Source organism: Clinocottus analis, unplaced genomic scaffold (genome assembly GCF_023055335.1).
Source record: "Clinocottus analis isolate CAN_PGR_092001 unplaced genomic scaffold, fCliAna1.0.p SCAF_6, whole genome shotgun sequence".
In the NCBI taxonomy this organism is placed as follows: Eukaryota; Metazoa; Chordata; class Actinopteri; order Perciformes; family Cottidae; genus Clinocottus; species Clinocottus analis.
The window spans coordinates 9,104,179-9,117,504 of record NW_027176218.1 but is presented as its reverse complement, the minus strand read 5'-3'; the positions used below and the strand labels follow the sequence as shown (position 1 = coordinate 9,117,504).

The following is a 13,326-nucleotide window of genomic DNA, read 5'->3' as shown; positions in this document are numbered from 1 at the left end:
CGAGGGCGCGTGAGCCGAACGTCTTCACCGGCCGACGTCACGCGGCAGCGGCTGCTGGAGGAGGCGTGGCCTTGTTCTGCTGCAGCGGAGAAATATGACATGGGGATGAGCGAGAGAGAGAGGGAGAGACAGCCTGACAGGAATTAAAGGCTCGACAGAGGTCTGGACGGCAAACCTTAGGATGGGGAGTAATGACTGAAAACAGAACGGTAAGAGACGGATCTGTTTTTTGTATAATTGTCACACATGCAGCGCCACAGGCCGATTCACGGCTCGTTTGAGAGCGAACACAATAGGCTACCACTGCAGACAGGTGCACCTGCCTTTATGCGAGTACGTGCTTCGATGCTTTCAACTTCAGGTTCCGTACGAATACCTTTTTTATTTTAGGTCGAAGGCAAACGCATCGAGGCCACAAATCTCATCGACGGTTTGGGATGAGATGTTAGCCGTAATCTGAGAGTTGAATGCTGTAAACATAGATGTGGTATCTTCAATCTGTATGCTTAGTCACAGACCATTGTGATGTAGAAACATATACAGTAGCATATGTAATACACATCTGAGAGAGCTGAGTATATATTTTTTGTAAACGAATAGCCTGGGTTATTATCTTATTGAAGCTTATGGTTCTTTTTTTCTTCTTCTTTTTTTTACAGACATTTAAATCATTACAGAGTATTTTGGGCCATATGGCTGAACATGTAGATGGTGATGGAATACATGTGTTTCATATAGTAAAGCAAATCAGTTTGTCTGTTCATCTTAAAGGGGAACCTTAAAATAACTGCAAATACCACTGCCTGGTTTAATTCTGGTGTCCATATACGCTTCTTTTATTGTTGGCCTGGTTCACAATATCTACCACATACGCCTGCCTGTAAAGATGATGAGGCCACTAATTCATTGCTATGGTATTTTTAAAACCATCTTACTGTCCCCTGACAAAGACCTACATAATACATCTTTAATCTGTCATTAATATCAGATTATATTTGAGCAGAGTACAACACTAATAAAATAAACTCCTCCTGGTCATTTGGAAGATGATGATGTACATCAAATCAACTGGTTTGCTGTCTTACCATTACAACATATTCTGACACCTATCAACCCTGTCCGAACGCTTCACTTAGACATATGAGATTGGCAGCTGACAGTAGTCGGGTCTGATTTGGAGACAGCTTGTATAGATGGGCAGAGAGACAAATCAGGGCCCGTAGCTGCCAGGCTATGCCGGGCCATGCCAGCTCCACAGAGGGCTTTAGTGCAGCAGGGCACTGGAGAGAGGGCGCTTGGCACCTGATCAGTTACCACAGTGAATTCTGTTCCTGTCACTGGCATTTAGCTACAGAAAAGCAGAGCAGAGATGACGGTTGTTGTTGAACCCAGTTGGGCTTTCATGTCACTGTTGCAGTGCCGCTTTATCAAAGTGCTTGTTGACTGATACAAAATGATATTCCTATGCAAACATCTGTGCCACTTGCCCACTACCTACTTCAAAAATCCTAGGAGAAAGCGTACACTCATAAGCTTTAATGTAAACATTTTTAGACTGGCTCTTTAAGTTTACATGTATACATATTTTGCACCAAAAGTCCCAGCAGCAATAATGGCGTGCTTTTCCTCTGCTATCGTTAGGCGGGAATCTAAAAGGACGATCACGTTAAATCATTACGTGAACCCTAAAAATCACCTGGAAAGGAGGTTTTAATCTCTTGTTTCCTTTGACATTGATTCCCTGTCTCCATACCTGATTCCCCCAAAGTTTAGTCCTTCAGAGGACATCAAATGAGTCAAGTGCTTCTGGTAATCATGGCCCAATCACTGCATGGCTTTAAAGTTGGCCCTGTTCTTCAGACATCTCTACAGGTGGGATAACAATGTTAAGTGTTCTGTCTGCATGCAGAGAGAGGTCAGCTTGAGGCCGTGGAGGCAGGCACAGGAGCTCCTCTCTCACATCAAAACAGAGGGGGGTGGACCCTTCCACAGTCCCTGCACTGTGGTCACGTGTGAGTCTGTACATTGGCCTTGATATTGTACAGGTACTTTTGGGGAAATTGGTTTCCAACCCATTCTCAGATGGGTTTGTGAATATGTGCCAACATGAAATATACCTCCAAATAACAGACAAATTCATTTGTAAGCTTTGTGTCATGGAGCTGTAATAAATCCTGATACCAGTATTCCCTTCTCTGCCGTGGTAAAGGCTTTAACCACAGACGTGTTGTAATGTGTTTACTGCAGAAACCATTAACCATGATTTATGAACGTTTTTATTATTAATCTAGATTTTACAGTGTTTGCAAGGTCAGTCTGTTTTTTATTTTTACGTTTGTTTGTTTTTGATATCTGAATCTCTCAAGAGGTGTGTAGCGGATTCTACATGGCCTGTAACCAAAGTCCAAAAGGACAAATACAATTCTGAAAAGATGTTTGGATTAGAGATGAAGCCGGATGTCATCTTTTATATGTCATTCCATAATAAGGAAATCTTGACACACACGTGTGAATTTCCCTTTTTTAATTGCAATATGATTATAAGGTTGATTATAATCACAATGTTCTGCCCCTGAAGACACCATAGAGGTCCCTTTTATGGCTATCATGATCTAATAATATTTTAACAATATGCAATTATGTCTATTATAGTGTAGCAGAGATAGTGACTATTCAGGAGCAACTCAGAAAGTTTACAATATATGATGTTTCTGTTTTGAGTTGAATTGGCATTTACATTATTTTTTACTGTTGCACACATTAAACTCTCATTATGTGAAGATGTTGTGATCAAGACTGTCATTCTCTGACAGAAAGAGACCACAAGGTGTGTATTTGGTGTGTGACAAACAGCCTTTTCTCATTCATTTAATCAAACGTGACACATTCAGCAACAGAAGTTGGATGTTACATTTTGCCAGGAAGATATCATCTGTGACAGACATAGGCCTAGCTTATGTATGCGTTCGTGTAAGTTTGTGACAGACATAGGCCTAGCTTATGTATGCGTACGTGTAAGTGTGTGTGTGCGTGTCTGCGCCTCCTGCACATAATTGCATTGTGTTGCTTCACGTCTGGTGCTGAGTCTGGGAGCAGGCTGGCTGCTGGAGACGTCTGTCATTGTGACATTCTCCCCAAAAGGCCCAATGGGCACAGTCATCCCCTGTCCGGCCTCAAATCAGCAAGGGAGCAGTTTCTAAATCAAACAGAACACTGTTGCACAGGATACCCTGAGTGACTCAATTTAGATTCACCCAGGCCCACAGCGTAGGTCATTTTCATTCATTCAGAAAAAGAGGTCAGGCCTCTCTGCAAAACCCAGCTGCATTTGTTAGAAATTCAGTGTATCTCCATTTTGTCTCACAGTTTACTTCCATTGAAAGAAACATAAAAAGGGAAAGGCAAGTTAGATGCCACCTTGAGAAAAGAGGAGCAATTGCACTCTTGTTCAGCTTGCTTTCTACCTCATTCATTTTCTTAAGTAGAGAAAAGAAATGCTCTGCTGTTTGTCACTGTCACTACCCTTTCTTAAATCTTTCCCCTCCTCAGCTGAAGTTATAATTTGCCAGTCTTCATTGTCTACTTTCTAGTGAGAGGATGAAGAACATGTCTGATATGACTCAAGGGGGTCAAGATGTGCAGTAGCCTATTGTTTTGTACACTATATTTATCTTATGAAGGTTTGCAGGAAACTTATTTTGACATTAGCCGTTTTAAACAGTAATACATTTGCACATACTGTACAAATATATATATATATATATATATATATATATATATATATATATATATATATATATATATATATATATATATATATATATATATTCATTTCACAGGAATATGTGGCTTTCTGCTCCTATTATTTACCCTGCAGCTATACTTCCTCCCACTGTATGCCTGTCCCACGCACTTTCATAAGCCTATTGACGACCCCAACCACCTACATACTTTCTCCACTGTGGGGTCCGCACCCAGAGTGAGGTTACTTGACATACTTTAAAAAAAAAAGGTTTGCTTTGCAGGTTAGTTTGTGTGTCAGCAGGATTATGGAAAGTCTACCAGCCTGACTTGTATAAATCTTGGTGGATGGGTGTAGCATGGGCCTTGTACTACTAAAAATATTCTAAAATGATCAATTGGCTGAATCCAAAATGTGGCATATTATGTGAAGAAAATGTGGCTAGCATAGCTAAAACCTCAGATTTAAAAACAAAACAAAAACAAGGCCATTCAAAGTATACATATTACATGACAAAATTCCTCTTGAACTTAATCAAACCATCGACTGTATCAGATCAGTTAATAATTTAAACTAGCCATCTCTGATTTAAAACCCTTTGAACGATAAAAATAAAACATACGTACATGTCAGTTAGTGAGACTAGTCCGACACATCTTTTCTTTGCAGTGTACCCACATCTGCTGAATGCCCTTTCTGTGGGTGCACTTGAGGCCAACGTCAAAGGCTTGGATCCATTTGTCTCTCACAGTGATACTTGATGTTGTTTGCCTTTTGTGCCTTTTGGGGGCACAAAGTAAATTTTCGACCAAAGTAATGGGACTAAATGACATTTGCATCAGATTTATAGTATCTGCAGTTTTTGCAGCTTCTATCAACTGTTTCTTGGCTCCGGTCAAGTGTTATTTGACGGACACAGTTTGGTTGTCAACTTAAATTGGCTGTTGCAGTTAGCATCAGTTCCATTTTGGATAGCTTATCATTGGTCCTTCAGCTAAACTGACCACAGTAAAGTGCCGGAAGCACTGCAGTTAAGTTCAGGGTCATATAAAGCTTCCTTCAACAGGTTTACAAATGTCAGACCACAAGTGTAATAAGTGCATTCGGTCCTGTTCTTCTGCTTGGTAAAAGTATGTTGATATAGTAGCACAGTGCTCATATTATTGTTTGGATTCGAGTCTGTTTGAGCAAAGTTTTTAATTTACTTGCGAGAAGGTTTAAGTCTTGACTATGCTTATCTTCAGCATTTTATTTTACCTCTGATGAGATTAGACTGGCTATCAGTAGTTTTAAAATGTGTTTTGTTCAGATTGTTGAACATCCACAATATTTTTCTCGTAAACACGGTTACCGTTTAGGTCATGCTACTTTTATATTAGTATTTAGCAGGAGAGGGGTATAACCTTTTTCTCTGAATGCAACTGTGCAAGTCTAACAAACCCAACAGCAGGTCTTCCAAAAAGTGAGGATACGTACACTTCCAGCCCACTGAAGTGACCGCTCAAATCACAATTAATCCGGACGGTCCAGATGTAAAAATGCATTTCCGAAAAAGAGTGTGACCTTTGAATGCATTTATTTGTTTTTAATGTGTGGTTTACTGCACACAACAGTAGAAAAAAGAGGCAGTAACACCTGTGTTGCCAACTGCGGTGACCTCAATACTGACATTCAGAAACTGTGTAGCGTCTTCATGAACTTCACAGGAAGTGATAAGCCTGTTCAATATCTGTGGTAACTGGTAACTACAACAAAAGAGGTACAATATCATCACAGCATTCTTGTGTTTTAGTCAGAAACATCTTTTATTATAATGATGATTATCATTATTATTATTATTATTATTATTATTATTATTATTATTATTATTATTCAGGAACACTGGTTTCTGGGTTTTCATGTCTTTTTCTTCACATACTAAATTGAGAACAAGGTCATGATATTGCCCTCTCCTCCTACTTGAGTGTGCCCACACATACAGTCAATCCAACACTGTACACTGATACTGTGAAATGTGGAGTCTGAGATATAACAAGTCTCAAAACAATCTCTTTCAGCGTTTCCTTTCTTATTGGATCTGTGGAGATAATACAATTCATATCTTTGGGGGTCATTGAAGGGCGTCATAGCCACCCTCTAATTGAAGTACAGTTTCAGCTGAATGCAATTACAGTAATTCCTTGATATTTCTGCACATCTCAGATGTTTGTTTAAGAAAAAAACTACTGCAGTAGGAGATTTAGCCAAGCTGGCATTGTGCTCTGCTTTGCAGTAAATGCTGTTTTATGTTTTTTTTCATGGTACCAAAATGAAATAATCAGGTTGACAAGAGAACATAAAGTACTGGATAGCTGCTTGTGTGTGCGTGCGTGCGCGTGCGTGCGTGCGTGCGCGTGCGTGCGTGTGTGTGTGTGTGTGTGTGCGTGTGTGTGTGTGTGCGTGTGTGTGTGGATTTAGGTGAAACATGTCTTTTAGGCCTATATGTCAAATACATACATGTATAGTAACATTCCAACTCCTCAGATGAAGCCTATCGATCTGCTATATGTATCTTCAGGCTACATGAAGGTCTTTGAGCTGACGAGGACGGTGGAAGAAAGCAAAAGATTCTGTATTCAACACTTGAGAGGACACCCTCCCTCAGCACAAATAGGACATACCAGCTGGTTTTAGCTCTGTTTATCTCACGTGGGATTAGAAGATGCGTATTCAGAAAGCAAGCAGTTCTTATATGCAACCTCCTAGCTTCCATGTTCGAATCCGCCTTTTCGTCCATGTCATTTATACACCTCACACTGGCTGCTCAGTGTAATTTATATCCACCGTGGGGTAATTTCTTCTTCAAATGAACAGAAATGCAAGAGCCTTCTTCTCTGGTAAGGTTTTGGTCTCTATTCACAGCTGTCTGCTTGTGGTATTCTGATGAAAAAGGGCCCAGTCAGGAAAAGAAGTGTTTGTCGCTGTGGTAGAGGGGCTGGAGAGAATAACATTTTAAGGGGTTACGATCTTATCCGGTGCCCCTCAGCAACCAGCTCTTTGTTTGGGTGCACGCTACAACGACAGCTGAGCTACAGCTCTGTTAGAACTGAAGGTCTGACTTAAGTCTAAGGCCAGACAGAATATTTATCAGTTGCCTCGTTACATGGATTTATTGTTTGTGGTGTAAATAATTAACGTTGCCTTTCTGATATATGATGTGCATCCTGTTGTTCTTTGTGTCTGTAGATAATAGAAAATACAGGTGAAGTTGTAAAATGCATAATTTTGATGGGAAATTGTTAGCTTGTGCTTGTCAACTTCGTGACAAATACTGAAAGGTATTCTAGGAACACTCATGTCCCTCGGGTACACAGTGCAGTGTTTATGCTGTTCACTGCAGCACTAATTGAAATTTGCCTCAAATATTAATGCAATGATGCATTTAGTACAAATTGACAACAAGTCTCCCCTCCATGCATATGCTGTGCTGGCAGTGTGCAGTGCAGCAATGAGATGCAAAGTGACATTATTGCTTCCAGCAGCATCTTTCTTGCAGCATGTGAGGGGCCGCTGCACAGACGTCTGACTTTTCTTTTAGTTTAGAGAAGGATTAGGAGGAGAGGTTTTTATGGGAGTGGCAGTGCTTGTGCATGGCTTGATCACATACTCCAGTCTAGAGGTCAAGACTTTGGAGCGTTACAGTCTCTTTGGGCCTTGATTAGCGTTTGTCCCTCCACAGTTTTGCATTTCTCACTGTTGGTCTCTCCATCTTCTTCCCACTGGAAGCAGGGGCTCAGCATTGATTTCTTAGGGTGCTCTGAGGTCACAACAAATAAATGCCATCTGTAGGTCCTGCAGGCAGGGGAAGTCCTGCTAGGGAATAGAGCATAATGGATGGATAAGGAGTGATTCGGCACACTCCCAGATGGTGACTGGCGAGAAAGACAGACGTAGATGGAGCTCTCAGAAATCAAAATGGCCTAATTTGATGAGCTGGTTCAGGGTGAAGAGCTCTCACTTTGACATGCTATCCCAGGCGCTGATTGAAACACATCATACATTCTACAGGCCTGCCTATCATATAGTCTCGATGGCGGCGTATTAGCATGTACATGCACACATCTGCTGGCCTGAGCACTGGTAAGGAACATACACTATCACCACAAGTACAAGCTTGCCATTGTGACTACAGTAGGAGGGACAGAGAATAAAGCTAACTGACTGATGAAGGCTGAATAGCAAGTGGTGCTTCCAGTCTGCATTGAAATTCCCAGATTGAATCTTGTCCTGTCAAGCAAGGACTTTAAAATAGTTGAAGTGCTTAGTTTGTTTGGTTCGACATTATAATATCCCATTACATGAATTTTTCATGTCACTTAACTGTGCTGTGTTATGAAGCAAGCTAATGGATTGTGTTGATTATTTGGTACTGATGCAAGGTGGAAATGATCTGTTTCCATTGAATTGTGCTGATTTGATTCTGCAACATACAATTACCCCAAGTCTAATGTAATAGTATTTCAATTTGCTATATTCTTTCTGTTTCTGTCATCATCTATTCAATAGTGCAACAACACTGTTTTGAAACTGTCTGGTTTTAGTGTTTCCATCGTGTTATTAGAAGAGCAAATAGCAATTGTATTAGGAAAAAACAGATATTCTTTCGGACCATAACTAAGAGGATGGCTTGACATTTCTCTGTGCACAGGCATGTGAATAAGTACTGGATAAGAATGAATGCCATCTTTTATTAGCTGTCTTCTGTGTTTTGGCAGCCCTTTGTTGCACCACTTGCTATATTGGCTCTGAGATTGGTAAACACACAGAGGGAAGAATGAGTAGCGAACATGCAATGGTTAGTGTTTTTACACACACACACACACACACACACACACACACACACACACACTTTGCGTTCTCACACTCTCTCGAGACAGGGATCATAGGGTGTTTATCTACCAGTGTTGAACACAGCAGTTTAAGCCAGTTGGTGCTTGGCCCTGCTAACTGCAGCTCAGCTCACACACGGGTGATGAAGCTACAATTGGCTCGACGGAGACGAAAGTCCAAGCCAGAATGTACCATTTTGTTCTCTGCCTGCCTTGAAGAATCCACAAATATTCTTTACAGTACAGACGGGATCAGACTTACTTCAGGTTTGAGTAACTTTGTTTGTGTTGAACCAACAAGCCCCCATCCTCTGTCCAACCCTTGCTCGTCTCTTGCCACTATTCCATTGATCAGGCTCCTGTTTCAGTTTTCAAAGGCTTGTATCTCTAAACTAGTGCTACCTACTGAGCTGTGATCTTATCCTCCACAAGAGGGATGCATTGAATCAGTCACTGAGATCAACTTTCTCATTCATATACGTTGTCTGATATTGTTCTGAAGGAAGATATTCATTAATTTATAATACTACTAATAATAAAGTTATTTATGGAATATCTTGCATTATGTGGCATATTTTTAGTTCAGTATAACTGAACCAGACAGTGTGCCTTGATGCAAAGATTGTTTCCACAGGTACAGTGTTTATTCGGAGTTAATTTTCAATTTACGTCAAGAATGACTGGTATTTTTGGGTTATGATATCAGGCTCTTAGATGTGCTAATATCTAGACATTTACTTTCAACAGTAATACAGGAAGAATTACATCATAAAAAGATACCACAGAATCCAACTTCTCCATTGACAGCAGCCTGAAACGATCAGAACAGTGTCTCAAAAACCATCAAATTGTGAGATGTTTCTGCACAGCATACTGTATGCATCAGATCTCTTTGGGTTTTTTGGGATCGTGGAAAGCATTCTGTCAAATAGAGGACCTCAGACGTCTTTAAGGTTTTAAACCCTTCTATTAAATATAGACTCTTGGAATTCATCAAACATAAATTAATGTGATATAACAGTGTGTAAAGGATGGATTTTTCCATTACAGCATCAGTTTTTATTCTATAGTCTACCTAATCTCATATTGGCAAAATATAATAACTGTAAAATATAATCTGCCTTTTAAATCTTTTCTAAGATAATGTATACCCTACTGTGGTGTGTAGCAGGATTTGCTGCTGGACCATATTCCAGTTACGAAGGAGATGCAGTGTAAAGAGTAGAGTATAAGTGTTTGTACAGTATGTTCACCTCCCACCTGCTGTGTCTCTGCCTGCATGTGGGCGATCATGGCTCACTATGGAGACAATTATCTCATCTATAACTCTTCCTGTTACTGTAATGTGATTATGTACTCGTACATCATGGAAAAATAGACTGTTGCACATTTGCATTTAACGGTGGACGTTATGGAAAAGAAAATCTGTATTAAATGGCAAATAAGCTTGTGATGATGGAAACAATTGTGCATAATTTTGGATTGTCTGTGCGCCATTCAGAAGTATTCTCGGAGTGAAAGCTCCAAGTTTTCATTGAGTCCTGTCGATCCACTCTCAGTAAGTCTTTTAACATGTTCTAATCAGCCAATATTGGTGGTTTAAAGTAGTGAATCTTCAAATAGTATTAAACAAAGAAAAGATAGTGGGTGGGGAGTTGCATTAGCATGCATGGAGTAGGGTGGTTTCGCATTTAATTATTTTCAAGGCAGAGTCAAAAACAGCTGTGTTTGTCTGCTTTTTTTAAATTGTTTCACAAGTTGACGAGAGATCTGTGACGGAAGGTTAATTAGATTCAAACACCCTGCAGCAGAATCCACAGAGATAGGTTTATTGTCTGCAAGGTGTGATTGACAGTTGCTCGTGCCAGTGCTGTTGAGTGCGCACATCGAAGCTGGAGGAGAATTCAGTGGACCATCCTTCAGTGCTTGTGCAGTCAGATGATCAAGAAACAATTCCTTTGTCTGTCTTTTACTGTCTACAAACGGGCCCTTGTATATATGGAGAGACCGCGGGCTGAACGCTCATGGGTCAATGGACCATAGGAGGCAAAAGACGCAGTGTGTTTGAGTGCTGTTACGAATACAACAACAGGAGAATAGACAACTTGCTTGGTTACTAATGTGCCTGCTGCTTAGCTGTGTCAAGACTGTAAAAGGATTTGTATTGACATCACAAGATTAAAGATGCAAAGATGCAGCCCGCAGTGAACTTTGTGTAATATATCAAGTATTTTCTCTCAGGTAATAGTAGTCATAAAGTAATAGTATCGCATTAAAAACTTCACTGCGTAAATTTACAGAGATATTGGCAATAAACTATTACAATGCTACATATTTTGTATGCGGATCAAATGTTTTAAATGTCAAATCTGAATTAAAAAAGTAAGTGGTAACTACGGCTGTCAGATAAATGTAAAGGAGTAAAAAGTACAAGTTTCCCTTCTGAAATGCAATGAAGTTAAAATAACAAAGTAATGTAAATACTCAAGTTAAGTACAAGTACTTTAGGACTGTCCTCAGTACAGTGCAGTGCTTTGGTAAATGTATTTCACCAATGACAAAGAAGCCAGTGGTATACTTATTAAAGCACAAAGTCCTTAAGCACTCTTTGAGAACACTCTGAACTACAATGTCCACGAGGAGTGTCTGGCAGATGGGATGTAATTATAACTTTTAAACTTGCACGGGCCTTTTATTTTGACTTTTACTCAGGAAAATATTTTTCCACCATAAGTAATCTGACTTTTACTTGAGTACAATACTAGTCAAGTAACTTCTGCTTAGGTGGAATATCCTTGTGTTATATCAACCCATGCTAATCACATTTTAAATCATCATCACTAACATGTTGACCTAGCAGCAATGGTTGAAGCAGTGATGGTTCTTTCTGTATATAACTGATGGATAATAGTCGGCATCAAATTTACACTTCAATTCAATGTACAAATATACAGAGCACACATACAGGATATGAACATTTTTACTGTTTGTGTGAATAATGCATGGCACTGAAGGATATTTCAGTCCCACTTAGGAGGGCTTTGACGCTAACTCCTCAGCAGTGTTCGGCTGAAAGGGTGAAGAGTCGGTTGTGGCAGAATAACCTGTGTCGCTCTGTGTGGCTGCCCTCACACTCTTCTCTCTCAGTTTCCATGTGTGTTTGTCTCCACACACTGATGATCTCATCTCTCTGCCTACTGTACCATGCAAGATCATCATGCAGTGACCTCCTCGGCACTTACTGGCATCAGCATGTTTTGCGTTTTACGTAAAAGCAAAGATCGTGACGCTTGCACTGCACTTTCCTTTCCGCGTCAGTGTTGGTGTCACATAAACATCTGCATCTTAGTTTGAGAAGCTAAAAATGTGATTACGCCTTCAGAAGGTGCGGCCTGAGAAGAAATGGTGCCGCTTTTAAGAGCAGCTGCTGCCCAAACTTCCGGTTGTTTTTCAGGATATGTTCATGAAGAAGAAATTAGGAAGCTTTAAAGTGCTCTCACAACAGCTGACTGGTGTAGTTACACACATCACCCTGTTCTAAAAGTACTCAGGCAGGACATCAATGACGCAATTTCACATTTAGGTAAACAGATTAGTCTTTAGTTGTCAATCGATGACTAAATGTTGGCTGTTCAACATAACAAGTGGTTTCTAAATGTCACATGATGAAAGTTATGGCTTAAGGGGTTGTTTTGGATTTGCATATTGATACTGATGCAGGCGCAGGTGTGTGTCCATTAGGTGTTTTACAGCAAATTCAAATTGAGCTCGGTCGATCAGAACTAAGGGCCATAACTTTGTGTTTCAGGGTGATAACTTCCAATATGTCTGTATGTGTTTCAGGGCTGTCTTCCTCCTCTCTTCTGCCTCTGAAGCCATGGACTAGAGCTGTGTCTGGTCCTGACAGTCCCACGGTCGTCAGATGGCTTTTCAACAACCCTCAGCAAAAATACAGAAAGTATGTGTGATAACTAACAGAACCAAGTTGAATCACAGTCATCCCCATTGTCACTGACGGCTGCTAAATAACGCTAAATGGATAAAAAAAGGCTAGAGGTATTCCATATTTCTCTAATTACTAACAAATGAAAAGACCAAAACCAACAATGAGTTGATCTTATTATCTAGTGAAGTCTGTGTATGCAAGGACTAATTTATAATCATGTGCCATAGAGCTCCATTGTTGACCAAAAACTAATAAAAACATACAAATACTATTCATAAGTACAGTACTTGAATAACCGTTGTACGTTTCACTACTGAACCCAGTACACAAATTGTGTCTGAATCCACCATTTGAATAGAGTGCCTATTTACTCCTGTTAAAGTAATTTTCTGTGTTTTAGGAGATGACTGAGCCTTTTTTTGTCTTTTTTTTAATAAACTACTACCAATTATAACGTATTTATAAAAAGATTTACATTCAGTTGGAAGAAGCAGAGTCTAAAAGCTTTAACAAACAGATTTAAAGCGATGTTGGTTCTTGTCTTTTCATGTCATTTGTTAAAAATAAGAAAAGTATGTCATAGTTCCTACTTTTGTTTGAGCCAAATACCTCATGTGTGTGACAAATATGCAAATTGTCATCATGAGTAAAGAGCAGCTGGACAGTCACAAATAGAAACACATTCATTAGGGAGTTTCTGAGTCATAACTACCTCCCACAGGGAAAGTGATCTGAATGAGGCTGTTCTTCAAGGAAAAGATGAGGTCATG

General features: G+C 39.9%; 1 protein-coding gene across 2 annotated transcripts in view; it reads left to right on the top strand.

Annotated features, from left to right (window-relative positions):
* Positions 1-85: 85 nt before the first annotated feature.
* The window catches only part of otud7a (OTU deubiquitinase 7A), a 33,305-nt gene continuing 20,064 nt past the window's right edge, over positions 86-13,326 (top strand). For both annotated transcript variants that reach the window (XM_068603808.1, XM_068603807.1), the window contains exons 1-2: positions 86-209; positions 12,454-12,568. The gene's annotated coding sequence lies outside the window, so the exon portion shown is untranslated. The remainder of the gene's footprint in view (positions 210-12,453; positions 12,569-13,326) is intronic.